The 17,452-nt window shown below is 35.0% G+C and overlaps 1 protein-coding gene and 1 long non-coding RNA gene across 2 annotated transcripts in view; one reads left to right on the top strand and one right to left on the bottom strand.

Moving 5' to 3' along the window:
* The window catches only part of rhocb (ras homolog family member Cb), a 69,016-nt gene that overhangs the window by 11,562 nt on the left and 40,002 nt on the right, over nt 1-17,452 (bottom strand).
* LOC110440015 (uncharacterized) lies at nt 5,855-16,921 on the top strand. The gene is made up of 5 exons (XR_002459399.3): nt 5,855-5,904; nt 6,651-6,792; nt 9,757-9,823; nt 10,687-10,837; nt 16,227-16,921. It is a non-coding gene; the product is annotated as an uncharacterized lncRNA (long non-coding RNA).

Raw genomic sequence — 17,452 nt, 5'->3', positions numbered from 1 at the left:
AGTGATGGGAGTATAGTCCAAAATAATCAGTTAACTTACTGTAACGAAATCACAAAGTGAATATATTTTTTTTCTAAAACTTAAAAAATGTAAAAAATAAAATAAGAAATACTTCAAGCCTGTTTATTTCATTCAAATGTAAACAATGAATTAAGACATTTGCCAGTTCTGTGTATAATATATAGTTAAATCACTTGGAAACTTTTTATATGTTTAACTTTTTCCAGAGTTCTGTTTGTTATCTAAATAACATGTTGATAATAAAGTATTTGTTTAAGTTAGGAAAGCTAAAAGGACAGGTTTAAATTATATTTAAAGAATAAAAAGTGTTGATTTATATTTCCTATGCACTGAGATTTATAGAGATTCTGATAGTATTGAGTGAAGTGATTACATTTCTTCTTGAGTAATTTAATTACATTTTAGATATGGTAGAAAAGCAATTTACAGCCTTTTTTAACTGCTCAGACACTAAACGTGAAAACTGACACAGACTCACTGAAACTCTTCACTCTTACCTTATTAACACCAATTCTACAAAACTACAAGTCCATTGCTGTAGTGTATTTGTGGATATTTGTTTGTGTGTTCAGTTACTAGTTTCAAGAAATATTGATAAGTATTCTGGAAGAGCTGTAAATACAACTTTAATGTTGTAGTAATTCATTACTTTTTTTAAATCGTTTACCCAACACTGATAATAATAATGTATTAATACTACATGCATTTTATATTTTTCAGCCAAATTCTTAATGGAATAAAGCCATGGTCTTTCTGTAATAACTTAAGTTCAGGCAGTTTCAGACACTCTTTACACAAAAGTCTAAACAGATGTGTGTCCACTATAACAGATTTGCACTGTGATGCTCTTGTTACAAAACACCACACAAAAAGAGTGACAGTTAAAAACAAATAAAACACTTGGAATGATACGATAGCTGTATGAATGTGTGCCAGTTCTGTATTATTTTTTTCACAGCTGCATGTGCAAAATATGAGCCAGAATAGACACAGGTGTTACAAATTTAGATATGAACAATGGCGACAACCTGAAAAGAGGGAAGGAAAAGAAGGAGGATGAGGAGGATGAAAGAGCCTGATCAGCCTGGTCAGAGGGTAGGCCTCAGACTGAGCTCTGTATGAAGACAGTCAGTCTCTCATTGACAGAAGTTTTAGTTGCCTTGCTTTGCATTCACTGTTTCTATTAAACTTGTGCTTTTTGCATAATGAGAGTGCTGAATACACAGATATTGTGATTTCACCTAGTGGAACATGTTCTTGGATTAACATCTCACATGTGTGAAACTCTTCCTGGAAGGCTACAGGTCACAGTTCAGCTTTACTTCAATGAAACATCCCTGATCAAACTAATTGAGTCCTCCAGGCTTGTTTGAAACAGACATTATAATAGATAGATGCCCCATTAACAAGGCTTGATATCACTTTTATGAACTTGAAAAGTATAACTTTGTTATAACTAATTCATTGTTTGGTACAACAACTATACCGTTTTACCATGAAGAGTTTTTACTGTGGGACAGCTATTTAGAGCCATTTATACACTATATGCATTACAAAAAACTAAACTCATAACAAAATTAATTATGGGATGTTGATCTCTGCTCTGTCCACTTTTTTGATGTTGAAAATTCAACTCTACAGTTTAACAAAGTGACTTTTAATTGACATTTCAGTATTTGAATGATATAGTGTATAAGAAATAATATCTAGAGAAATACGTCTGTAAAATAACAGGAAATGTACTGGCAGCTTATTACAAGCTAGTTTAAATTGGATATACAACACCAACCCAGACAATAGATCACTTTAAACCAGGGGTGTCCAAACTTGGTTATGGAGGGCCACAATCCTGCTGAATTTAGCTCCAACAGACTTGCCAGGAAGTTTTTTTTTTTTTTTTTTTTGACACCATAAAACTATAATCAGTTAAGAAAATACACTGTTCTTATATTTTATATCAGGCAAAACAGCAGCTCCTCTGTTCAGTTGCCTCTGTTTATAGAGCAGTCATAACCGGATTAACCTCGTTGACTTATCGGAACAACGGACTGAAGCGGACCATGAGGCGTTTAGCTTTCTATTATAATGTCTATGGTTTGAAACCTAAAGGTTTGTTGAAGCAGGCTGGGAACTAAACTGTGCAGGGCAGTGGCCCTCCAGGAACTGAGTTTGACACCCTTGACCTGTTGAACCTGGAACAACATTTCTATTAGTCAATCAGATTGATGAATAAGTTCACATTTTATGTTAAGGTTGATTTACATTGAGGGTTACATGCTTCTACATCATTGTTGTACGACTAATCATCCTCTCTGATATTGAGAATAATTTACAGTTATGGCTAGGTTTATGCCGACAAGAAGTTGTCTAACAGCAAGAAGGTCGCTGGTTCGAGTGTCATCTGGGCCAGTTGGCATTTCTGTGTGGAGTTTGCATGTTCTCCCCGTGTCAGCGTAGGTTTCCTCCACAGTCCAAACCCATGCGCTATAGTGGTACTGATCAATTACATTAGCAGTAGTGTATTAGTGTGAGTGAAAATGATGGGCCCACTGTATGAAACATATGCTAGAGTAGTTACAGGTTCATTCTGCTGTGGCGACCCCTGATAAATTAGTAACTATGCTGAAGGATAGTGAGTGAGTGAATGAGTGAGTGAGTGAGGTTTAGGGGTAGGGATTAAGCAGTGGCGTAGCGGATGGGCCCGCTGTATGAAACATGCCAGAGTAGTTAGCGGTTCATTCCGCTGTGGCGACCCCTGATAAATCAGTAACTATGCTGAAGGACAGTGAGTGAGTGAGTGAGTGAGTGAGTGAGTGAGTGAGGTTTAGGGGTAGGGATTATGCAGTGGCGTAGCGGATGGGCCTGCTGTAGGAAACATATGTCAGAGTAGTTAGCAGTTCATTCCACTGTGGCGACCCCTGATAAATCAGTAACTATGCTGAAGGATAGTGAGTGAGTGAGTGAGTAAGTGAGTGAGTGAGGTTTAGGGGTAGGGATTATGCAGTGGCGTAGCAAATGGGCCCGCTGTATGAAACATGCCAGAGTAGTTAGCGGTTCATTCCGCTGTGGCGACCCCTGATGAATAAGTAACTATGCTGAAGGATAGTGAGTGAGTGTGTGAGTTAGGTTTAGCGGTAAGGATTAGGCAGTGACGTAGCGGATGGGCCCACTGTATGAAACATTCCAGAGTAGTTAGAGGTTCATTCCACTGTGGCGACCCCTGATAAATCAGTAACTATGCTGAAGGACAGTGAGTGAGTGAGTGAGTGAGTGAGTGAGTGAGTGAGTGAGTGAGGTTTAGGGGTAGGGATTAAGCAGTGGCGTAGCAAATGGGCCAGCTGTATAAAACATGTCAGAGTAGTTAGTGGTTCATTCCGCTGTGGCGACCCCTGATAAATCAGTAACTATGCTGAAGTGAGTGAGTGAGGTTTAGGGGTAGGGATTAGGCAGTGACGTAGCGGATGGGCCCGCTGTGTGAAACATGCCAGAGTAGTTAGCGGTTCATTCTGCTGTGGTGACCCCTGATAAATCAGTAACTTATCTGAAGGATAGTGAGTGAGTGAGTGAGGTTTAGGGGTAGGGATTAAGCAGTGGCGTAGCAAATGGGCCCGCTGTATAAAACATGTCAGAGTAGTTAGTGGTTCATTCCGCTGTGGCGACCCCTGATAAATCAGTAGCTATGCTGAAGGACAGTGAGTGAGTGAGGTTTAGGGGTAGGGATTAGGCAGTGGCGTAGCGGAAGGGCCAACTGTATGAAACATGTGCCAGAATAGTTAGCGGTTCATTTCGCTGTGGCGACCCCTGATAAATTAGTAACTATGCTGAAGGACAGTGAGTGAGTGAGTGTGTGAGGTAGGTTTAGGGGTAGGGATTAGGCAGTGGCGTAGCGGATGGGCCCGCTGTAGGAAAAATATGTCATAGTAGTTAGCGGTTCATTCTGCTGTGGCGACCCCTGATAAATTAGTAACTATGCTGAAGGACAGTGAGTGAGTGAGTGAGTGAGTGAGGTTTAGGGGTAGGGATTAGGCAGTGGTGTAGCAGATGGGCCTGCTGTAGGAAACATGCCAGAGTAGTTAGCAGTTCATTCCGCTGTGGCGACCCCTGATAAATCAGTAACTATGCTGAAGGATACTGAGTGAGTGAGTGAATGAGTGAGTGAGTTACTAGAGATTGATTTTATCACTGGTGATACTGTGTCAAACCAGTTCTGGAAGCTCAAATTAGTACGATCAGATGTGTTTAGAGGTTAAATTGAGGGTCTGCTGTCCCCTCACTTTTATTTACTTAAAAAACCTATAATAAAAATGTGTATGTGATCTATCAAGCATGTAGTTTGTATTTCATTTTTTTACTATATAAGTTGGCAGTTCATTCCGCTGTGGCGACCCCATGAATGAATGAATGAATGAATATATATAGTAAAAAAAAAAGAAATACAAACTACATGCTTGATAGATCAGGAATCCCTGTTTTTATATCAGTTGTTTATTATTAATAAATAAATAGATAATAAATAAAGAAATGTATTAATTTGTTTGGAGATTAAATTAAAGTGCATTGTTATCAAAGAAATCGCGTTCTAAAATAAAAGTCAAATGAAAAGAGCATGTTTAATGTGAAACAAATATGTGAAAACTTCAACACGTGGATGCATACATTTAGCAAACTCCAAGTTGAAGTGTGTTACCTGCTGCAATTCCCCTCCCCCACCCCTCTGTTCGTGTGTATGTGTGTGTGTCTGTTTGTGTTTTAAGCACCCATCCCCCACTGTCAACTCACAGAAGCCTCAAGAGAGCTGCCCTGGGGTAGACTACGACTATAACAATAATATTAAATTAGTTTGTAAATGTAATTCAAGTTTACAACACCTATCAGGTTTCCCCTCACTTTTATTTTACTTAAAAAAAAAAATAAATATATATATATATAGTAATAAAAACATGTTTGATGGATCAGGAAGCATGTTGAAAACATGCCTTAAGATTGTGTTAAAACGCTAAAAATCTCTGTTTTTATATCAATTGTTTTTATTAATTAATAAATTATATATATATATAATTTATTTATTTGTTTGGAGATTAAAGTGCACCATCAAATAAATCGGATTTTCTAAAAAAAAAAGTCAAATGAAAAGAGCATGTTTAATGTGAAACAAATATGTGAAAACTTGAACACGTGGATGCATACATTTAGCAAACTCCAAGTTGAAGTGTGTTACCTGCTGCAGCTCCCCTCCCCCACCCCTGTGTTCGTGTGTATGTGTGTGTGTGTGTCTTGAGCACCCATCCCCCACTGTCAACTCACAGACGCCTCGTGAGAGCTGCCCTGGGGTAGAGACTATGACTATGATGACGACGACAATAATATAAAATTAGTTTGTTAACGTAACTCTAGTCTACAACACCTATCAGGTTTCCCCTCACTTTTTTTTTACTTTAAAAATATATATATATATTTTTATTTTATAATTATTTTTTATTATATATATATATATATATATATATATATATATATATATATATATATATATATATATATATATTTATTTATTTACTTATTTGGAGATTAAATTAAAGTGCACCATAATCAAAGAAAATCAGGTTTTCTAAAAAAAAAAGTCAAATGAAAAGAGCATGTTCAACATAAAACAAATATGTGAACACTTCAACACGTGGATGCATACATTTTGCAAACTCCAAGTTGAACCTGCTGCAGTTTCCCTCCCCCACCCCTCTGTTCATGTGTATGTGTGTGTGTGTTAAGCACACATCCCTCACAGCGCCTCATTCAACTCATGAACGCGCGGCATTTGCAAACACGTGCTAATGACGCAATCAATTGGAGACGCCTTTTCCCGCGAACTCATCTCTCCTGGGAGAGCAGGTAAATCAATTTATGTATTTAAATGCATAATTACTGCTTACACGACAAAACATTGCCTTTGTAAGATGTATGTTTAGTGCTTATATTCCTTTGTCGATTATATTTGTTGAAATGTATTTAATAGCAATGTTAGCTGTATACTGTTTAACACACTACATTTCTGTTGATCAAAATAGTGCTTGCGTGTGCTTGTGTGGTTGCCCCAAAAATAAAATCTTTATTTTTTGTTTAATATGGTGATTATTTTAAATTACTTTAAGTAAATGAGCCTTTTAATGATGTTAATTAGCTTGCCCAAACGCACAGAACATTTTATATATATATATATATATATATATATATATATATATATATATATATATATATATATATATATATATATATATATAACGTCTTTATTATATCAAAGTATATATAATTTTGAGATGTGTAAAGTTACAAAAACATGAAAATGGTTCATGTGGGTCTAGCCCTGTTTTCAGTCTAAATAACAATGTATTTATAGCTTTGTTTAACGAATATAGGAAAATTAATCTTGGATGTGATTTACATCCTATTTATTCTGTTTTTAATTACATTATGATTTAATTTTTTATTTAAATTTTTAGATAGAAGTACATTACTAGATCTATGTGAAATCATTTGGGTTCAGCAGAACAATTGACAATATATAAAATGTATTATGCTATTATTATTATGTTATTTATTAGCATAATATAATTTATTATATTTATTTTTTCGTAAAGTCTTTATAGGAAACATGCCCTTTGTCTTCATGCTGGGATTAAGAAAAAACAGAAAGCGTAAAATACCTCAAGAGGATGCAGAACATTACATTTGTTGTAAAAGTGACAAACCTGCAAGTGCAATTCATCAACAATTACAAAGGTAAGTTATACTCACAAACACTCTATCTCTCTGTCTATATCTCTCTATGCAGTGGTTCAATATAGAATGATAATGAACATGTACAATATTGACATTATGGGAACTCAAAATACATTGAATAATTATTTATTATGTAAACTTTTACAGTTCTTTTTAGTAAAATCCATGTTGTGTTGCAGTGGTATTGTTAACAGTGCAACATTTTAAGAGACTTAATTGTTTTTCAATAATATTTTCAAGTTCATCTGGCCTACTACAGGTTGAAATATTAACTGAAACTGTTACTAAAATTTAAAACATTTATAGGTCAGTTGTACTGTACATTAACTCTGTGCAAGAAGGCTTCAATAGTAAACATTAGTTAATTAAAAGTATTGGTAAAGTTTAATGTTAATCTTAGGTGATGATAATTTCTTAATGCTGATGTATGTGTTAAAATTATAGTAATCTGATTACAATCGTTTTACTAAAGTTAGTCGTTTTACTAAATGGGGATAATAACTAATAATATTCAGTTGTATTATTTTATCCTATATTAACACAGTAACTGTAATGAATCTGGCTTTTTTCTTACCGTTGACTTTAATCCATTAATTTTATTTTAAAGTGTTACCTGTTGTACTTTATCATACTTTTGCAATTAAATTGGGTTGAAACATTTATTAACTCTGAACATGTATATACAACAAAGCACTACATTAATTATTTTTGCTATTATAATTGTTAAAGTAACCAATGCAAACCATACACACACTTAAATTAGTTTTTAATGTATCTGTAATGTTGTAAAATATTTTACAGATTACCAGACTTTTAATTTTCAGCCAGGCACTCCAATGGCTTCCAATGACATCTTTCCATTTCAAAATTGTCACGTTTAAGATCTGATCTCTTTAAAAATCAGTAATCTTCACTACCTGTTATATATATGATATGAAGTGGGTTTCAGATCGGACAAGAAGCACTGCATTAAAGTCCATTTCCCCCCGCCATGTCTTTAAAATATGACAGTTTTTTTACCCTGTATTTTGGTTGTTGCTAGATCAGATATGGTTGCAGCCGAAAGTTAACGAAAAGTATTTATATTATTTCTTAAATTTCACATTTGTTGTATTTTATTAACGTCTATCCCCACCCCAACCCTAAATCCAACTGTCACAGTAACGTAAAAACAGTAGTTGTATTGAGTATTATTTATGCTGCTATCTATTAAAATACCCAATACATTTTATTTTTTAAAGCCTACCTCCACCCCAACCTTAAACCCAACCGTCACAGTACTGTAAAAATATTCATTATTGTTATACATTCATTCATTCATTTTCTTTTCAGCTTAGTCCTTTTATTAATCTGGGGTCGCCACAGCAGAATGAACCGCCAACTATTCCAGCATATGTTTTACACGGCGGATGCCCTTCCAGCTGCAACCCATCACTAAGAAACCCATACACATTCATTCACACTCATACACTTCAGACAATTTTTATCTTACCCAGTTCACCTGTACCACATGTCTTTGGACTGTGGGGGAAACCGGAGCACCCCGAGGAAACCCACGCGAATACAGGGAGAACGTGCAAACTCCACACAGAAACACCAACTGACCCAGCTGAGGCTTGAACTAGCGACCTTCTTGTTGTGAGGCGACAGCACTACCTACTGTGCCACCGCATCGCCTATTATACAATGTCATAAAAATGCTGCTATATGGATGTGCATAGCACATACCAGCCGGCCACGTATTCGATTTAGACTTTACCCAGTATTTTCAATGGAATATCTGCGCTAGCCTTTTGCTATACTGACGGCGCTAGTGGTTATACCATCGTTCATCTAATTTTACGCTTGAACAACTGAATGAATGCTTTAGTCTGTTTAACTGAATGTATTGTAATAACATTACAACATTGATGATGTACAAACAACTTTGTGAAATTGAAAATATCCACATTAAGCTATCACCGGAAGTTTATCGTTGGCTTTAAAACTCTAGCTGTGCAGAGAGCCCATTGTGCATAAACAATTTTGTTCCAAATCCCCGTTAATATCTAATCTTTGTGCTAACAAACAATAGCGAACACAGTTGGGCAAGTTACTTCCAAAATGTAATGCATTACAGTATATATATATTAAAAGTTACTGCCATTTCTTTTTTTGTAATTGGTTACATGACAATATTAATATCTCAGAAATGCATTACACTACTTTTGTATTACTTTTAGGTTACTTTAACCAAAATACCCACAGAAGTACGACTCTAATGAATTAAAGTATTCATTTTCAATAGTATGTCTATGTTTTCAAATACATTTAGCTATATATTGTAATTATTCAGAGAAATTTTTGTTTGCACAAGGAGTCTGACAACAGCCAGTGCTCCACACAGAGATCTGATCATTTATTTGACATATTTTCTTTTAAATATATATTCATAGTGCTTCATCTTTTACACATTTATATATATGACTGTGTAACCTTAATCACTTCTGGGGATGGGGACTTAAAGGTAGCAATGTTATTTTATCCAATAAATGCATTGATAATATCCACAGATTTTTAAATAGTCAATCAAATGAACTTAAACTATTAAAATTGCAACAAACATTTGTTTTGGCCTAAACTACAAAAACAAACAAATTTAAAACTAGTTTAAACACACTGGTTTAATCATCTATACATGTCATTATAACTATATTGTATAAATATTATTTCAAAGGCCTACATCATGCTAACAATCAAAAACTTAATGACATGACATAACAGGTGATTGCCCTTTGAGTGCACCTAAAAAGACATGAATGACACTTCTCATAAAGCTTGAGAAGCATACAGGACAAGTAGAACAATTAGTTCAAATAAAAACACAAAAGTCAGTAGAATTTAATGCAAACTCTAAAAATGCAATTATGTACCAATGATAATTAATTTTCAACAAAATGCAGCTAATGAACGTCTTTTGTTTAGGAGGATGAGTTTTCACCACTGAAGCTTTATTCAGAGGGGATTTTGTTCTTGAGTACAAGTTTGGGTGGTGAGTATGATTAGCCGAAAGGTTATTAAATATGTTTAGATGTGGTTAAATAAGTGAGCAAATAAGCAAACATAACACTGCCGTGCCCTATGCCAGGGATCACCAAACTTGTTTTTGGAGGTCTGGTGTTCTGCTGATTTTAGCTCTGACCCAAATCAAACACACCTGAACAAGCTAAACAAGGTCTTACTAGGTATACTTGAAACACCCAGACAGGTGTGTTGAGGCAAGTTGGAGCTAAACCCTGCAGGACACTGGACCTCTAGAAATAAGATTGGTGACCCCTGGCCTATGCTATAGTATCATGATAGGTGATCTCAAAGGTGGATGATATGAAAATTGTGTATCACCCAACAATAATGTCCAAGCACTGCACAACTCTGAACAAGTTCGACCCACGCATGTGCAAGGCAGGCAATTCTGTAATCTATCAGCTTAAATATATCGGCCATATTTTGATATCAGACTGATGACCATAACATTAAAAAAATAGCATTTATCGGCTGATATCGATATGGCCGATAATATATTAAGCGTCTCAAAATTTAAGTATTTCTGATTCTGATCATTCTGATTACAATCAGTTCCCATATTTGATTGCAATTTCATAAAAAATGTTCCTCACAGACATAAAAAATATATTACAGGAATTGAGAAGTGAAATGTAAATTAACACTTCTAATCAAATCTGTAGTTTTTAGTGAAATAATTAGCAAGTTTTAAAATAGAATTCATTCTCGATACTCGGCTATTGTTAACACCTCTTTGAAGATGGTCACAGAAAAAAAAATAGTACATCTTAAATGTATAAACTTTAAAAATTGTTTGTATTTTATGCTTAGTGATTGTTTTATGTTTTACAGCATGGATGCATCGAAAGAAGATGGGTCTTTTGGGAGACTTGTAAATGATGACCACAAAGCTCCTAACTGCAAAATAAAAATCATATCTTTGCTGTGTGCAACATACTTCCAGGAGAAGATATAACCTACAATTATGGAGATTCTGGTTATGGTGAGTAGGGGTCAGTAGTATGAGTCTACAGAAATCAGTAGGTTCACTTACCAATTGTCTATATTATGAAACATAAAATTCAACCATAATTATACGGATGCTTTATTCTGTAATATTGACAGTCAAAATAGCAATACTGACTGACATGTATAAGTAGAAAGTCTGGTCAGAAGGAATATACAGGGTTTCCGCGGAGTCTTAAAAAGTTTAAAATTAAAAAAAATCGAAATTTAGGGCCTTCAAAAGTCCTAAATTCACTATTCTAAGTCTAAAATATTTTTGCACAGGTCTTATTTTTGCGATGTCTATGTAACGCTACATCTAAAACTCATTTAAATTCTTTTTTTGTTGTTGTTGCTAGGTTTTCAGGGTGTTGTAGTTCTTTATTTCACTAGTCCAATTGTAATTTGCAATATTACAACTACAAATAAGACCGACATGCCCTATACCGACAATTGCCAATCAGCTTTCTGTTATTGAACTCAGTGCGCGCGGTAAATGTGATGTCATCACTGTTTATGGAGGTCCGCCGCGACATGATTTTGGCTGGCAGAGCTCACAAAATGTTTTTTCAGTTCGTGCGGTGCCGCATTTGATTTGAATTAAATATGAAACACTTTGAAGAGATTTTGTCTGAAACAGGTATGACTGTACACACATAGGGCTGGACAATAATTCGATATCAATATATATCGCAATAGATTTTTTTCAATAACAGTGATGATTTTTAAACCCATTTCTGGTATTTCGATATACATTTGCATACATCTGTTTTATTATAGATAAGATCTTATACCTTGTATCATTTGTCACTGAATGACTTTTCGTGCTCAGAATGAGCGTGATGTCACTTGCGTGATGACATACATCACAGACACGCTGCCACTGCCAGCGCTCAGAAGTTAGTTAAGCTGCTCCGTCGCAGAATGCAACAAAATGCTACAAAATGTGTGCCCTGAATACTGATGTGAATGAACAAGCTTCCACAACTAAGAATGCAGACAAATTAGTTGATGAGAGAGGAAAGATGAATGCAGTGGTGTGGAAGTGATTCAGCTTTTTAAGTTTCGATAAACGTATAGTTTCGGTGCTCTGCAAAATGTGCGGTAGAGTGGTGCAGAGTCTGCCGACTAACAGCGGAAACACATCAAATCTGTTCCACCCGATAGAACATACTGAGAGTCAGAAGCAATGACAGAAGATGAGGCATCATTTCAGTTTAAGTCAACCTGTCACCTCACCATCCACTTTCCCGACACAGATGGCTATGAGGCGCTGTGTAGGATCTAAATTAATCTTTGCTTATCAACACAAGCATATAAATTACTTGCATATAAACCTATACTATGTTCAAAACATGTATGAAACTTGCGCATATATAAACTTGATGCATGCATACACCCATTAGGGCTGGACAATGATTACATATCAATATATATCGCTATAGAATTGTTTTCAGTAACGTGATATGAGTTTTAAACTCATTTCCGGTATTTCGATATAAATTTGCATATATATATATATATATATATATATATATATATATATATATATATATATATATATATATATATATATATATATATTTATAAGATCTTATAGATTGCATTAGGGATGTAACGGTATCAGAATTTCACGGTACGGTAATACCTCGGTATGAATGTCACGGTACGGTATTTATTGAATCATTTACAGGAAAAAACAAAACTTATGAAAATACTCCAAAAAAGTGCCAAAAGTGTCAATGACATACAAATTAGCCATCTATCTGTAAGCTTTGAAACAGGAACTTCAATTTTAATAACAAAAAAATATTAAACAATGTAAAAAAATAAAGTTTCAATTTAGTATTGTTGAAAACTCATCACATTCAACATTTAATTACTCACTCACTTAGATAGAGATGGGTTTAAAGGAAAATTATCTTATAACTATAATCTGGTAAAAGCTGGTATCTCTGGGTATTTACAATGTCCCCTGCAACAGAAAAAACCCCTCTCATTTGGGACTGAGGTTTCTGGGACAGAGAGATATGACTTGGCCCAGGTTGACAGCAGTGGGTAACGTTGTGCATTGTCTTTCCCCCACTTGAGAGAACAAGCCATGAGTGAGATAGAGGTCTCTTTGCGGTACAAGTCAATGTCTGCATCAATCTGAACAGTGTGCTGTGTTTCTGCAGTCCCCATGACTGTTTTTAGTCGTTTTCCTCGACTTGCAGGCACGTGCACACATAGGGCTCAACCTGTGCAGAGCACATCCCCTTTTTAGTCTTGCATAGAAAGTGCCCTTCCAAAATGATCAAAAGTGCCCCCGCGATGCAACACACCCTCCGTCCCGCCCTTCAGTAGGCGAGCGACAACACCGCTCTTAAGTATCCGCGCTCAACCCCCCCTCCCCGCTTTACAGTACGCGCGCTACAACACAGCTGATCAGAACACGCGCGACAACAACGCTATTCAGTACACGCGCGATAACACCGCTATTCAGTACGCGTGCGGCGACAACACCTGCTTTATGTTCGATCATTTCCAGCTCTTTTTCATCCTCGCATCTAGCAGCACACTCCATTTCCGCATTACTGGATCTGTAGCGACAACAGACCGCAAAGAATGATGGCAACCCCTGGGCTGATGGGAATTGTAGTTTTCGCTACCTCCCGTTCGCTTCATTCGCCTGAGCAAATTTTCTCAGAAGACCTATAGTTTTATCGAGTCATGCGACTACGCTAATATCGGAAAAAATTAATATTGCGGTATGACGGTATTTACAATACCGTTACATCCCTAGATTGCATCATTTGTCACTGAGTGACGGTCAGTGCTCAGCCATCAGAAAGAGCATGATGTACGTCATCACGCATGTGACATCACAGACACGCTGCCAGCGCCTAGCACAGCAGTTGGTTAGCTCCGTGGCAGAAAGTTTGCCCTGAAGTGTGCCCTGAATACAGATGTGAATGAACAAACTATATATATATATATATATATATATATATATATATATATATATATATATATATATATATATATATATATATATATATATATACAGGGCTTGACATTAACTTTTTTGATCACCAGCCACTGTGGCTAGTAGATTTCCAACATTACTAGCCACTCTGCATTTTTACTATCCACAATTTTGTTGTTGGAAAAAGATATTGTATATGCATAAGTTTGACATTGACATGCTAAAATTACTGGATTTAAATTTTGTGTTATGTCCACATTTGTCCTCAATCATTTCACTTTTTGTGTGTCGAGTATGAGCTTGCTCAATGAGCATGAGCAAAGGAGTCATGGTTTCATTGTTTGCACGACTAGCATGACTTTTTTAGAGCTCAAAATTAACGATTTACCAAATGTATCTCTATAACCATACAAAACAATAATTATTTCTTAGACACAAATTTTTAATGTGTCAAAACAAGCAAAATATAGCTGTATACTATACTTTTTATTTAATAAAACATTTCTTAAAAAAGAAAGAAAAGCAATTGACTTTTAAAAAATAACTATTGTCATGTATCAAAAATATTTACAGTAATCTGTCGTGGCTAATGATCATCCTCTCATTTGGTATTCACTTGCTTTCTTCTGCTCGCGTGATCACAATTATTTTACTTCTTGATTATAAGATCACATTTGCATGCATATTGGGTCATCCTTATATTGTCGAACCCTGCTTTTAGGAAAACTACAAAATTGAAAAAAAAATATTTTCAACCAGCCAAAGTGGCTTGTGGGAGTGACTGTCTAACACGCCAAAGCTGAAATCTACCTGAATTTGGCAGGTTGGGGGGTGTTAATGTAAAGCCCTGTGTGTATATATATATATATATGTCTATATATATATGTCTGTCTGTAAAGGCTAAATACAAAAAAGAGAGTTAACATTTTAAAAAGTGAACAATTAAAATTTTTTTAAACTTTTTTATTAAAAGAAAAGTTATAAGAGCCTGGAGGTATTATAGACTTTGCAAATTCAGTTTGCAGATATTTGTAGGTACAGACATCTATTGTGTGCGTTCTTGGCAGTTTTTTAATGTCTTTTTAATATTGTCCATATCGATATCGAAATGATATCATATCGACCGAAATTAAGAAGTATATCGTGATATAAATTTTTGTCATATCATCCAGCCCTATACACACATCTTCTTTATGATCAGTCCATGCGTGATCATAGGGAGAAGTAGAACCAGATGACCAATACTTTTTGGCTAGAAATTGCAAAAGCAGTAAGAAAGGAGGACAGTTTTTGTAAAAGTTTGTAAAAACCTGAGGGATAAGTTTGTTTAAAAAAAGAGGCCATGCAAAAGTGGAGACCCAGTTGGTTTTAATATTACAGAATATGTTTTTCCATCATTCATAGGTTTTACACTAATGTATAGACCTATATTACAACCTCGAATTTAAAACAATTTACAAGTTACAAACTAAAATTAAGTAACAAAATTTTGCCTAATTACCCTAACCTGCCTAGTTCACCTAATTAACCTAATTAGGCTTTTAAATGTCACTTTAAGCTGTATAGAAGTGTCTTCAAAAATATCTAGTCAAATATTATTTACTGTCAGCTTGACAAAGAGAAAATAAATCAGTTATTAGAGATTAGTTCATAAAACTATTATGTTTGAAATGTGTTGAAAAAAATCTGCTCTCCATTAAACGGGAATTGGGGAAAAATAAACAGGGGGGCTAATAATTCTGACTTCAACTGGAAAGGAATATATAAATATATGTATCAGTTTACAGTATATTGATGCCCAATTTCTAGGCTTTATTGGTGATAACTAAACTAGTCAGAAAGTGATGTGTGAATTGTTGAGTGGGCAAAATAAAAAATAAAAAACCTCAATATTTTTAGTGAGTGTACTTGTTTTCTGTTTTTATTTCTGCCTTAATAAAAAATATAATTGTAGAGCAACCCAAGATCTGTTGCCATTAATATTTAACTTTAATGGGTAGAACTGTCTGAGATATGAACAAAAGCATGTGATGCATCATTTAGATAAAAAATGTATTTAAAAAATCTTGAATGGTTATAAAAATCTTTATAATTAATTATAAAATAATTAAAAACGATTATCCTGAATGATATTAATGATATGACCTAGTTCCAGAAGCTTTTTACTTCTCTGTTTATTTGTCAGATTTTACTGTCGGTTTCTTCTTCTTCTGATCTCTTTATGTGTATGCGTGTTTTTGATATTGCGATATAGGTCCTAAATTTAATACTTAATGGTCTTAAAAAGGTCTTAATAAGTCTTAAATTTGACATTATGATATCTGCAGAAACCCTGAATATAGAAAAAGAAGAATATACTTGTTCTGTCTTGACAAATATTTCTGATTTCGATATTCTCTGTTTTTTTTCTGACATCCAGTCCCATAATGCTTCTGTCTTCTCACCTGTTTTGGACAACATGAAGATGAGTGATCCTCACAAACAAACTGAGCCACAACAGTCAGACAAAGCAAGAAGATCAGGGAATAAGACGGTAACCCTTTCATTCAGGCACCAGGTAGCCTATCTAGTGATATTTGCTGCTAAGTGAACAGGGCAGAGTAACCAGAACAAGGTAAGACAGACCCTTTGGCAGGTTTATTTAAAATGTAATCTAGTTCTAACTATATAACATCATACAATTGTGTCTTAAAGCAATTTATTTAAAGATGAAAGGATAGCTCAATTATGTATTTTCACATGCCAGATATTCTGGAGTTAATTCATACAGTATGACCAATAGTACACATACAGATTTTACTATAAAAGATTGGTTAATTACTGGCAAGTGATAGTTGGACTGCATAGTTAATCGTAAAAAGATGGCGATCTCAATTCGAACCCCTGAACGTCGATGCGCGAACAACATTTAAATGACCATATTGCAGTTTGGAGTTATGTTTACTACAAGATAGGGTTGTGCCGATTGACACTAGTGTTGTGTATCGATGATAGGAAGAGATATCACAGAGAGCTGAGGCCTGACTATTTTAAAGATGATGTTTGGTTCGTTTCACACTTATGTAGACCTATTACATGTGTTAAATTCATTTTTAAATAAAAGACCTATTATTAATATTATCTTGTTTTTGATGTTATTCTTATCAGAATTAATAATCAATTAACTGTAATTTGTCCAGCTTTAGCTGTGTCCGTCAGCATTGCCTAACCGACACTTTCAGACTGCAGCAGCAATCATTTAAATTAAAAATTGCCTGCTCAAAGAAAAAAAAAACAATGATTTTAAAATTGCAAGGCGAGTATTACCTATATTCACAATTTTTTACCAAAATCAGCATGTCAAAAATAATTTATTTCCCATTCTTTGCATATCAAGTTAATATGCAACTTCACTGTTCCTTAAAAATAATAAGCTAAATAACAAAACAGGATTTATTTACCAAACAAGTTATAGGTGCAGTAGGTGATCTGCCAAAATGCTAACCGCTTGGCATAATATCTTTGAAACACAGTCCCTCCCCTGCCATCCAAAGCCACGCCTCTGAAACACGAATGCTCATCGTAAAGATGGCAGTGGACAACCCACTAGATCATGTCATTCACCATTTAGAAATGTAGCTAGTGTTTAGCCGGTGGCGTGCAGGA

The sequence above is a fragment of the Danio rerio genome, chromosome 8, assembly GCF_049306965.1.
Source record: "Danio rerio strain Tuebingen ecotype United States chromosome 8, GRCz12tu, whole genome shotgun sequence".
In the NCBI taxonomy this organism is placed as follows: domain Eukaryota; kingdom Metazoa; phylum Chordata; class Actinopteri; order Cypriniformes; family Danionidae; genus Danio; species Danio rerio.
The sequence above is the reverse complement of the archived record's forward strand: the minus strand, read 5'-3'. Positions and strand labels throughout refer to the sequence as shown.